Raw genomic sequence first — 12,699 nt, 5'->3', positions numbered from 1 at the left:
CCACAGCTTGGCACTTTCATCCATGAGGACCTCCAGCTTAAGGACTCTCAGGAGTCAAGCTACCAAGCTTCGCACAATATGATGTTTCGGTAGAGAATTCAATAATATTGCTAAATGCAAGCACCGTGCACAACCCTATTTAGAAACCCTGGGGCCCCTTTGCATCCGTATTGCGTTTTTAATTCAAGGAGGACACGTCTCAGAAGTCAGGATGCTGAGCAACACGCTTTGCTGTCTGCACAAAACTGTCTCTAGGACTATTACTGCTCTTGGGATGGGGTGCTTTCATGCAAAAAAGGTTTCATTGTAGTTAGCAAGGACTGAGTATGCAGACTGAAAAAAAAATCCTTTTAATGCAAAGCCTTTGCACTTGTTAACTTCCCCGGAAATGAATGCACCTCAGGCAAGTATAGGGACGCTGGAACCAGGCTGAGACACTGCAGCCCCAACCTTGCTTCCTGGAGGAAGCTGATCTCGCGAGATCTTTCGAAGTCTCGCAGGTGTTCACGGCATCATCTCGCGGTGTTTGGTGGGGTCTCGCGGGATGCTGGGGGCTATAGGGATGTCTGCGGAGGCCAGGAGGAGCATCCTGAGCAGGGAGAGGCTGGAAGCTGGGGGACCAGAGTCTTTTGGTGCCCCTACCGGCTCCTACCACCTCTCCCGCCGACCGTCTTCCTCGTGATGCCCACGCCCGCCTCTAGTCCCGGCTGCCCGGCCAGGCTCTGGGCCGAAGACAGTGTCAAGGCCACACCTGGGGTTGCTCTGTGCAAACGGGGGCCACACATTTAGCCTGAAAGGCGGGGGCAGCCCCGAGGGCTTCCGAGCAGGGACCCTGGGACTCCAGTTCCACTTCTACCGACGTCCCAGACCGCACCACCAAGGACGGGCAGCTGCCAGGTGTGGGGAGTTCAAGGAGAGCAGCTGTACCTGGTCCCCAAGCCTCTGCCCTGGAGCACAGCTTCGAAGCATTTCGGTAATTACCTCCCCCGGAGGGAAATAGAATTCCTCCAACGTTTTGCTTTTGCACAGAGACTTGATACCTAATAGGTGGAGACCAGCTTGGAAGCATTTGGGACATTCCCTGCCCAGGCATCCTGGCAACTGTGAAAAGTGCACTAGAACGCCTCTTGAACCTTCGCCCAGGGACAGGTATCTAGTACGTGCTCGGTCATGTACCGTATCTCCCGCTAACTTTTCCTGGGCGTTAAATCCTGGTACAGTTTGCTTTCCGATTTATAATCTCCAAAAAGGCGTGGTCCGTGGGGCGGGGGAGGATCTCAGAGCAAAGCATTTTTGCATATCACGTATGGGTTCCTTGAGAAAGACGCTATCTTAGTATTGCAGTTATTCACGGAAACGCTCATCCTGGGAAAGTGGAAGGGAGTGAGGTGTTCCGGAAAAAAAAGCCCCTAAGAATGATTTCAGGTGCAGGCGTGGAATTTCAAGGTTGGTCGATTTTTACTTGGAGTTGAATTGCCAGCCCTATTCTCTTACGATCCTTAAGGTCATTTAAATCACAGAGCAGTACAGTTTGATTGGCTCATGTTTCACAGTAAAACCATTGATATGGCCCATGGGAAAACATTCTTAGGATGGCCAGGAGGAGAGGTGGTGAATGGGATAGTAAAAAATGCTTGAAGGAGTGAATACGTCATTAAATCTTGATATTTCAAAAGAGAAGGGGCAGGGAACATTTTAATTTCATGCTATTAGGTGTGGTAACCGATGAGCTTTAGGATTTAACTGGAAATGGGCTTCTTGATTCTTACCACCTGAGTTAAGGAAATGTGAACGAACCATACGTCACATTCCAAAAAAGGCTGCCCATTTCCCTTTAAAGCTGGAGCAGCAGAGTATTCAAAAGATTAAGATTTATAGGGAAAGATGAAACTGTGAACTCACATTTACTTTGCAGTCCTTTGTGAAACCCATAAGTAAAAGCAGAGAAGAACAGCCCATGTAAAACGGAATGAGGGGCGTTCCTGTCATGGCTCAGCAGGTGAAGAACCTGACATCATGTCCATGAGGATGCGGGTTCAATCCCTGGACTTGCTCCGTGGGTTAAGCTGCTGTGGAGGTTGCAGATGCAGCTTGGATCCGGTGTTGCTGTGGCTGTGTCTTAGGCAGACAGCTGCATCTCCAATTTGACCCCTAGCCCAGGAACTTCCACTAGGGCCACTTCCACATGCCGCAGGTGCAACCCTAAAAAGAAAAGAAAAGAAAGAATAAAAGGGAATGAGGGGTGAACCATAAGCTCACAGACCAGGTCGTTAAACAGATCAGAATGGTAAGAAGACCTGGCGAAACTGAAGGTGAAACAACACAGCTCTGCCCTTCTCTGTGGCATTGGGAAACCATCACCACCTAAGCTGAGAAAAGGTTGCCATAGGTTCTTTCTCCGAGGAGGGGGGCTGGGGGTGGGGGGAATGGGAGAAGCCACAATATCTGCCATTCCGTCCTCAATTTGAATTCCTGTTCATGTCTCTCAAAACACTTCTTTAATGGAGTGTAGCTCTTGAAAGGATCTGACTCCTGTTGGATATCAAATACACATCTCAAGCCAAACATATCAAATCCCAAAGTCATTTTTGCCAGGTTTTCCTCTTAAGCAACGAGGCTCAAATGTTCACCCAGTTACCCAGACCGAAACCAGATTTTACAGTCAGTGCTTCCACTGTTTCTGGGAGCTCTGCCATCTACCTTCTCCCTGAGGCACGCTGCTCCTCAGCATGCCCACAGCCGCCATCACTGCCCTAACCCTGCCATGGTCTATTGCCCTCTGAAAGGCTGCTTCCAAGCCCTCATGTTGCTCTGCCTACCCAGCCCCATCAAATCATGACGCGCCCACCCAGGTGACACCCCACGTCCTTCAGTCTGTCCTGTCCTGCGAGAGGCTGCTGGCATTTTCCCGAGCTGTGTCTCTCCTCTCCCATGCAGACGGCCGTTTGTCTGATGGACCTGTGACCCTGGACCTCTGGCCGTGAGGTCAGGGCGGAAGTCTTCCATGGAAGAGGGGTCCTCACGCCTGAATCCCTGTGGCCCTGACAGATCAGCGTGGGTAAGTGGACGGAAGGTGGCCGTGATGGGCACTGTATGCAGAGGACATGGATTTACAGGCTCAAGGAGGCTCTCCCCACAGGGCATCAGGAGTGAGGCAGTAGCCACGCAGAAATGTGGAGCCTAGCAGGGCTTTTCAAATTGGATTGGGCGCAGAAGCGTGTTTGCAGACTCGTAAACATGGGGTGGGAGATTGGTAAAACATTGATGATGTTGCAGAGAGAGAGAGACAGAAAGAGGGGAATGGCTAGAGTCCCAGTGTCTGTTTGAAACGTCAGCAGCTAAGATTATATAACTTTTAGTTCTTGACCTGCATTTGTACCCCTTGGGTCTCCTGGCCCGCTTCTGAAGGCACATCTTTCAATGTCATGGGAAGTGGCTGAGTGTGTTGGCTCTGAGTTGTGAATCTGATTCTTGGTCAAGTGTTTGTCCAGGATTCCGACTGGCTTACCGCGGTCCTCACTGCTGGCATTCATAGGGGAACAGCAGGGTGTGTTTGTTCAGTAGGATTAAGCGGCTCTTTGAGGTAGTAGGTATCCTGGAAGAATTGGTTTTTGTTTTGTTTTGTTTTGTTTTTTTCCCTACATTTGCATTTCTGAGGAGGCTGGTATTTGCTGGCCTGTGGGGACGTGAGGTGAATTTGTGACTGCCACACAAGCCTCCGTGTTTGTGTCTGTGTGTGCCTTCACTCTCATGCATGGACATACCTGCCTCCAATCCAAAGGGCTTCACAGCCTGCTGCTCCCCTGCAGCCTTCGTTTTCATGATTTCACATGGGGTCTCAATTATTATCAGTGTTTACCTAAGGGAGGGTCTTAAGGAGTTAGTTCAGGAGAAGCTTTCGGCCCTAAGAAACAGAAAGAAAACCAACACCCACGTTCAGCAAATGATCTTTTATTGTTTTGTTTTCTGTCCAACATCACTGAGTTATTTTTATTCATTTCCACTGAAGTATCGTTCACGTGCAATATTGCATGTTTCGGGTGTACAATAGTTGATATATAATATTCTCTGTTACAGGTACACAATATAGTGATTGATGATTGTTAAAAGTTATACCCCATTTATAGTTATTAAAAAACATGGGCTCTATTCCCTGTGTCGTACAATATATCCCTGCAAGTCCTGTGGACCTCTGAACCCTCAACCCCTGTCTTGCCTCTCTCTGCTCCCAGTGGTAACCACTGGTTTGTTCTCTGTACCTGTGAGTCCATTTCTTTTTTTGCGATATTCACTAGTGTGTTGTATTTTTTTAGATTCCACAGGGAAGTGATCTCATATGGTATTTGTCTTTTTCTAACTTACTTCATTTAGTATGAGACTCTCTAGGTGCATCCATGTTGCTGCAAATGGCATGATTTCATTCCTTTTTATGGCTGAGTAGTATTCCATTTTATAGACGTACCACAACTTCTTTATCCATTCAGCTGTTGATGGACATTTAGGTTGTTTCCATATCTTGGCTATTGTGTAGAGTGCTGCCATGAACATAGTAAGGGTGTGTGGATCTTTTCAAGTTAGAGTGTTGGAGTTTTTTGAATATGTATACCTAGGAGTGGAATGATTTGACAATGACAGTGAGTAATGTAAACAATTAAATAATTATATATGAAAATAATTCCAGGACTTTTGAAATAAGGCCAAAGAAATGAGAGAAGAGAAACATGTCTTTAGAAATTACATAAATAATTAAACGAATAGGGGAGTTCCCATTGTGGCACAGCAGAAATGAATCTGAGTAGGAACCGTGAGGTTGTGTGTTCGATCCCTGACCTTGCTCAGTGGTTTAAGGATCCAGCGTTGCTGTGAGCTGTGGTGTAGTTTGCAGACATGGCTCAGATCTGGCATTGCTGTGGCATGTGCCAGCAGCTGTAGCTCCTATAAGACCCCTAGCCTGGGAATCTCCATATGCCATGGGTGTGGCCCTAAAAAAAAAAAAAAAGTAAAGAAATAGGGGTTCTGAAGCCAATTAGAGTAGTATTTAATAATGCCCCAAATCTCAAATTAGTTAAGCCTTTTATAAAGATTCATAGAAATAAATGCCATTATTATAATGGTCCAGAGAATGACATGACAGCTTAAGAAAATAATCATAAAGGAACTTTTATTGATGCTTAATTGCATGTGTGTTTCTTTAATTGATTACCATTTCTAATAGATACAAGTGCATCTATTTTCAACATATCCTGCTGTTTTATCAAAATGAGTTTCCCTAGCTTTCTTTGGAATGTGACAAAAAGTTTTCTACTTTACTGCTTTGAAATATTTTTTGAGAGAAAGAATGCTACCCTTTAAATAATTTTGAAGATAGTTAATAATTAGATTATAGGTTTTCTTAGAATTTAATAGAGCTCCTATTCTGATTGAATTGTAGAGGTTAATAAGGGTTTATATATATTTAAACAAAAAAGATTCAGGCTTCTAGAAAAGATATTTTATTCCTTACACTTTAAGTCTTTTGGCTCTTTAAGATATATACATTCATATCTATATCTTATATATATATAAGTGTTTTTGTTTTCTGAGTGAAGCTGTAAGTCACAAAAAAAATGATTTAAATTGATTTTACTTAGTGGCCTTGATTTAGTACTTTCTAAGAAACAACAAAAAATTGTCTTCCAATATTTTGCTCTTAATTAAAAAAAATATTTAGTATGTGGTATTGAAGAAACTCAAGTAGTATTTTTTATGATTTTTATTTTTTCCTTTATAGCTGGGTTACAGTGTTCTGTCAATTTTCTACTGTACAGCAAGGTGACACAGTCACATACACATGTATATATTATTTTTTCTCACATCATCATGCTCTGTCATAGGTGAATAGATATAGTTCCCACTGCTATACAGCAGGATCTCATTGTTTATCCATTCCAAAGGCAATAGCTTGCATCTACTAACCCCAAATTCCCAGTCCATCCCACTCCCTCCCCCTACGCCTTGGCAACCACAAGTCTGTTCTCCAAGTCCATGATTTTCATTTCGGTGGAAAGGTTCATTTGTGCTGTATATTAGATTCCAGATATAAGTGATATCATACGGTATTTGTCTTTTCTCTTTCTGACTTACTTCACTTAGCATGAGAGTCTCTAGTTACATCCATGTTGCTGCAAAGGGCATTATTTTGTTCTTTTTTATGGCTGAGTAATATTCCCTTGTGTATATATACCACCTCTTCTTAATCCATGCATCTGTCAATGGACATTTGGGTTGTTTCCATGCCCTGGCTATTGTGAATAGTGCTGTAATGAACATGCAGGTGCATGTGTCTTTTTCAGGGAGAGTTTTGTCCAGATATATGCCCCAGAGGGGGGTTGCTGGGTCATATGGTAGTTCTATGTATAGATTTCTAAGGTGCCTGCATACTGTTCTCCATAGTGGCTATACCAGCTTACATTCCCGCCACCAGTGCAGGAGGGTTCCCTTTTCTCCACACCCCCTCCAGCATTTGCTATTTTCAAGTAATATTTTTACCCAGATACTTCTTGTAAAAATTATGTGTATGTAATAACTCTGTTTTATAAACTGTTATTGGCCATATCTTGATCTCATCTTAATCTCATTTAGACAAATCTTCAGTTTATTGTTTTCCTGAAAACCTAAATAATTTAACTATATATTGACTTATCTTGATAATACACTAAGATCACAGTTTGTATTTACTAAAACTAAATTATTACAGGTCATATTTATATGGTAAAGGATTTGTTTATTTTATCTCCAAAGAAGAATAACAATGTAAAAAAAAAATAAGCAAAATTATGAGCAAAGTGTTCAGAATGAGACTTCCCAATAACAAATGAAAGCTACTTTTTCCATTCTTCATGAGAACTTGGAGATGCTGTTTTAATTTTCATTTCAACAAATTGAGTACAATTTTGAATCTATAAGCAAAGTAACTACTCTGTGAGCTGACGGAGACTCAACCTGATGATTTAACAAAGCAAATAAAATTAAATGAAGAAAAGGGGAAAGATGAAAAAGAGACAGATAAAGAACATAAAAATATAGGAGTTTCTCTTGTGGCTCAGCAAGTTAAGAACCCGACTACAGTACCCATGAGGTTGCGGGTTCAATCCCTGGCCTCGCTCAGTGGGTTAAGGATCCGGTGTTGCCGTGAGCTGTGGTGTAGGTCACAGATGCAGCTTGGATCTGGTGTTGCTGTGGCTGTGGTATAGACTTGAAGATGCAGCTCTGATTGGACCCCTAGCCTGGGAGCTTCCATATGCTGCAGGTGAGGCTGTAAAAAGAAAAAAAAGAAAAGAAAGAAAATGGAAGAGAAGAGAGAGGCAGATAAAGAACATAAGCATGTAACTTAGTGATTCTCGAAAGAGATTAAAGGGAAGGAATGGAGGGAAAAGAGGTTAGGCACAACTCAAAAGGAAAAAAAATCTACTTCAGTAGTGCAGAAGAACAAACCCTGTAAAGGAAAAAAGCATGGCAAAACCAATCTAATGTATCACTTATAAAAAATAAATACCCTGCAGTAGAAACACTTATTTAGAGAGAAATTGTTGGGCCAATTTTTCACTGTCTCTGCAAGACTCAGATCTACGAAGTATAATATATACTTCGTATACTAGATAATACACTTAAGGAGAGAGCTAAGCATCTAGTGTATAGCATGTAAGATTTGTAGAAAGAATTTTTTTTTCTGTTTTTTTGTGGCCACACCTGCGGCATACGGAAGTTCCCAGGCTAGGGGTTGAATCAGAGCTGCAGCTGCTGGCCTGTGTCACAGCCATGGCAACACCAGATCCGAGCTGTGTCTGCAGCCTACACGGCAGCTTGTGGCAACGCTGGATCCTTAACCCACTGAGCGAGGCCAGGGATCGAACTCCAGTCCTCCCAGAGACTCTGTTGAGTCTTTAACCTGCTGAGCCACAAGGAGAACTCTGGAAACTGGTCAGTTTCATGATGATGGTTGAAAGGCTTGCCTTGAATTCCCCTTAAGACCAGGTTTGAGTAGATAAGACGGTGGCTATATTAGCATCAAGGAAGAAAATGAAAGTTTCCACAGAGGCAGACGGTTGCACATTGGGGCCCAAGAAGGATTCTTTAGAAAGGTCAGATAAGAACCCACACTGTGGAGTTCCCTGTTGTGGCTCAGCAGTAATGAACCCCACTTCTCTTCTGAGGACTCGGGTTTGAACCCTGGCCTTGCTCAGGGCGTTAAGTTTCTGGTGTTGCCGTGAGCTGTGGTGTAGGTTGCAGACATGGCTCAGATGCTGCATTGCTGCAGCTGTGGTGTAGGACTCCTAGCCTGGGAACCCCCATATGCTGCGGATGCGACCCTATAAAGTCAAAAAACAAAGAAAAAACACCAAACTACGTTATCTTAGAAAAGCCAGTGTGTCAACACCAGGGATTGCATGCTCACAGTTTAGGATTCTTAGGGCATTTGAAATCGTACCTTTCCTTGGAAGGAACCCAGGTGGGCTAACTCCGCCCTGAGGCCCACCTTCTGCTCTGTGGAGTCCTGGGGTGCGTTCTCTCCAGAACACTTCTGCCTCATGCTCATCGTATATTCCCAAAGGTTTTCATGACCTAGCTTTTCTTTTGCTTCTTTAAATGTTTGCGGAATGGCTGGAGTCGAAAGAATTTCAGCAGTAGCTACCACGATGGCCGCCTATTCAGTTTGCTTTTTTCCAGACTGATTCATTCCTTCCGAATCAGCTTTCTGGGTTCTCCCCCTCGAATACTTCATCTTCCAGATGTCTTTCTTCTTGGCTTGGCTCCTGTTGGAAACGTTGGTGGAACAGGGCGAGATGCCAGAGTGTCTTGCTCCATAAGGATGATGAAGCTTTCAAGTGCTCCCCAATGGTGCAAGCTCATGAGGACAGATAGACTGCAAACGAGTGGGACTCTCTTCATGTGTAAAAAAACATAAGGCACGTGACAGAGATGGGTCAGTTAAAAACTATATCAACATAAATTTAGGGTGCAGTTGGCTTTTTTTATCACAGTGTTGGATGCCACGCTGGAGCTTCGAACGGAAACAAATCCCACATTTAAACATTTAAAATAGAGCTCTCTGCCGATGAAGCCAATCGCGTGTCTTCTGAATACACATTTTGGAGAAATTCATGTCATTCATAGGGAAAGAATGAACAGTGGGACTTTCCTGTGGTGATTCAGGGGTTTTCTTTTGTTGATTAATGAGCAAAGATGGGTGTGCAAGCCAGTGAGATCCGTGCTATGTAACAGTCAGCAGTGTTGATGTCTCCAGAAGGAGGACAAATCAGAAGGGCTCAGCGAGGAGCCCTTGAAGCCCTGGTGAGAAAGATCTGAACCCCGTGCTCACTGACAGACAAGCAGAAATGCTCCTGGAGCGAGGAGGTGGTACCTGAGATTCCACTCTGTTTTGTGTTCTGGGATAAATTCCTTTAGGACATGGACGCCTATTTCTTGGGAAATTTGAGTTATATTCGCTAATCAAACTCGAATGCCTAAGGCATAATATGAATTTCATCCATCTTGCAAATGATGCCTGAACTCGAAAATGGGAAAGTTTTAAACCATTGTTTCATCTTTGGCAATGGAGTGGCCTTCCTGTTCAAAGATGACCTCAGTGAAATTCATAATTCTTAAAAGGTCCGTAATACGCACTTGTGTATGAACATCGATTGCTTTCAAATGACCCTGAGTGTTTGGTTTGGTTGTGTGGAGACAAAAGTCTAGGGGGAAAGCATTCTAGACATACAGATGGTATAGGTTTTTGATACTGACTTTGCCCATTAGTCACACAGCATTGTCTGCTGTCTTGGGCGATTCCTGACCTGGCAGGCCATAGGTTTGGATAAGTGATGATCATGGCTGAGGAGCAGGATCTCAGATTACTGTGGGGTTATTTTGCACCATATGCTGATTAATTCCAGGGCGTGTAGGCGTTTCTGCAAGTGGCCGAGCAGCTCTGTAAAGTCCCACGCATCAAAAGAGCCATTCAGAATACAGACTGTGTCATGCATGACCCACTCTGAAAAACAGGCCTACACCAGCCCGCTGAAGAGCGCAATTCCATGTCTGGAGCTATTTGTCAGGGTGTTGAAAGAGCCGAAAAAATCCATGAGGGCTGGGGAGCCTAGGTACTGGACTTGAGTGTCAGGCGTTGGCACCGTGCCAGGGACAAAGCCCCAGGAGGCAGAGCTTCTTACAGAGCAGAGGCAAAGGGGTGTCTGGGGTTCTTAGTTGGTTTTTCCTTCTCATGTCCAACACTGGCTTCCTGTGGCTGAGATGAATTAAAGACGGCAATTGGCGAGGTAGCCTGGCACGTGCAGAGCAAGCTGAGGTGCCCAGACCAGCTCAGCAGGAGCTGGCTGAAGAACGGGTGCTGTGAAACTTAAGGAAAAAAGTTAACACAAAACAAGACCCAGAGACATTTATCTTAAAGGTGGGAACTGGGGGACTCAAAGTCTCAGGGACCAAGAGCTCTGCCTCAAGAAACCACACTGCTTTTATTGTGTTCTTGATAATTCCATCAAGTGAGGAGGGGGCTGTAGGTTCAGAATATAGGTTTTTTAAAGTTATTTTAAAAGTCACACAGCTGGTTGCTGATTAAGCTTTTATTCTGACCTTTAGGCATTTAACAATCATTAGCATTTGAGGAAGCTTGGCGTCAGCTCTCTATGCGAAGCATCTGGAGAATCACTTGTTCCTCATTCTCCTTGCTGATGCATATCCTGCTAAAGACCCCTCATAAACCCCTTGGGGCCATGAGGCTCATCTTCCTCTTATTCTTAAGAGGACATATCATGCTGTGTTAAAGGCGTGCCAATCTGCACAGGTCCCCATGCCTAGACCAGTGCATTATGTCCCCATTCAGCTGACCCCATGAATAACTTGTGCCTTTAGGTCTTTGTTCTTAAGCTTAAGTCCTTTGCCAGCACTGCGACTGTTTTCCAAGCAGGAGTACAGGGTAAAGTAAAGCAGGACAAGATGGAGTTTTTAGTATAGAAAATAGAAACAGAGAGGCTGAGAAAGATGGCACAAACATGTCTCCCGACACTGAGGGTGAGGATGGGTCTTGGAGCAAAGAAGCACGTGACAAGTGCATGCTCGGACACACACACACACACACACACACACACCCCACTTCCACATTTTACTTATTACCTGTCAGCCTTAAAGAGGGCAGTCCTGCCCTTGGTGACTCTGTGAATGACCTTAGAGGACCTTACACTGAGTGAAGGAAGCCCATAACAGATGCCCGCGTGCTACAGGATCTCACCTCTGTGTGGACACTAACAGGGGCACACCCAGAAGCACAGACAGGGTCCAGCAGTGCTCACCCAGGCCTGGGGCTGTGGGAATGAGGAGCCTTCTTTCAAAGGGTACAAAGTGTCAGTTGCACTTGAAGAGAAGGTTTTGTAGGTTCAAGAGATCTCACGAGCCACATGCACCTCTGGGAAGATGGGGAAACCGAGGGTTGGGTTAGATGCATCCATAACCCTGACTGTGGTGATGGCATTATACAGGCATCTGTCTACATCCAGTCTCCTTGAATTGTACACATTGCCATGTGTGCAGTTCTTTGCACAGCAGCGCTGTGAGAAATGGTGACACGGTACAGGGTGAGAGAATAAGTGAGAATTGTTTCAGTGTAACTAGGTTGTGGGTAACACTTGAAAAATTTTTTTGATTATTGACATTACAATGATGTTGCAATTTTGTGTCAATTTCCGCTGTACAGCATAGTGACCTTGTCATACATATATATACACTCTTTCTCTCATACTCTCCTCCATCATGGTCTATCCCAAGAAACAGGATAGGGTTCCCTGCCCTGTAGCATAGGACCTCATGGCTTATCCATTCTCTTGCATTGTTTGCATCTACGAACCCCAAATTCCCCATCAGTTCCACTCGCTCCCCCTCCCCCTTGGCAACCACACGTCTGGGCTCCATGTCTTTGTGTCTGTTTCTGTTCTGTAGAGAGGTTCATTTGTGCCCTTTATTAGATTCTGGATACAAGTGATATCATACGGTATTTGTCTTTGTCTTTCTAACTTATTTCACTTAGTATGAGAATCTCTAGTTGCAACCATGTTGCTGTAGATGGCATTATTTCATTCTTTTTTATGGCTGAGTAGTATTCCATTGTATGTATGTACTACATCTTCTTAATCCATTTATCTGTCAATGGACATTTAGGTTTCCATATCTTAGCTATTGTGAATAGTACTGCACTGAACACAGGGGTGCATGTATCTTTTTCAAAGAAAGGTTTATCCGGATATATGCCTAGGAGTGGGATTGCTGGATCTTATGGTAGTTGTATATTTAGTTTTCTGAGAAACCTCCATACTGTTCTCCATAGTGGTTGCACCAGTTTATATTCCCACCAACAGTGTAGAAGGGTTCCTTTTTTCCACACCCTCTCCAGGATTCGTTATTTGTAGACTTTTTGATGATGGCTATTCCAACTAGTGTAAGGTGGTACCTCATAGTAGTTTTGATGTGCATTTCAGATTTGCATTAATAACTAATGATATTGAGCATTTTTTCATGTGCCTACTATAGCCCTCTGTATGTCTTTTTTTGGAGAAGTGTCTTTTTAGGTCTTGTGCCCATTTTTTGATTGGGTTTTTGTTGTTGTTACTGGGTTGTATGAATTGTTTGAGTATCTTGTCGATTGCTTTGTTTGCA

The 12,699-nt window shown here is 44.0% G+C and overlaps 1 long non-coding RNA gene across 3 annotated transcripts in view; it reads left to right on the top strand.

The window, feature by feature from the left end:
• Positions 1 to 525: 525 nt before the first annotated feature.
• The window catches only part of LOC110257730 (uncharacterized), a 129,178-nt gene continuing 117,004 nt past the window's right edge, over positions 526 to 12,699 (top strand). For 2 of the 3 annotated variants that reach the window (XR_014836007.1, XR_014836008.1), the window contains exons 1-2: positions 542 to 973; positions 2,938 to 3,058. This is a non-coding gene — a long non-coding RNA (uncharacterized LOC110257730). Of the gene's footprint in view, positions 1,150 to 2,937; positions 3,059 to 12,699 lie in introns of all 3 variants that reach the window. The other variant, XR_014836009.1, reaches the window with a different exon arrangement.

Source organism: Sus scrofa, chromosome Y, assembly GCF_054392235.1.
Source record: "Sus scrofa isolate SSC_HxYL_T2T_F1_AM1 chromosome Y, Sscrofa_HxYL_maternal_Yorkshire_Landrace_v2.0, whole genome shotgun sequence".
NCBI lineage: Eukaryota > Metazoa > Chordata > Mammalia > Artiodactyla > Suidae > Sus > Sus scrofa.
Note: the sequence above shows the minus strand (reverse complement) of the source record. Positions and strands in the feature narration are given on the sequence as shown.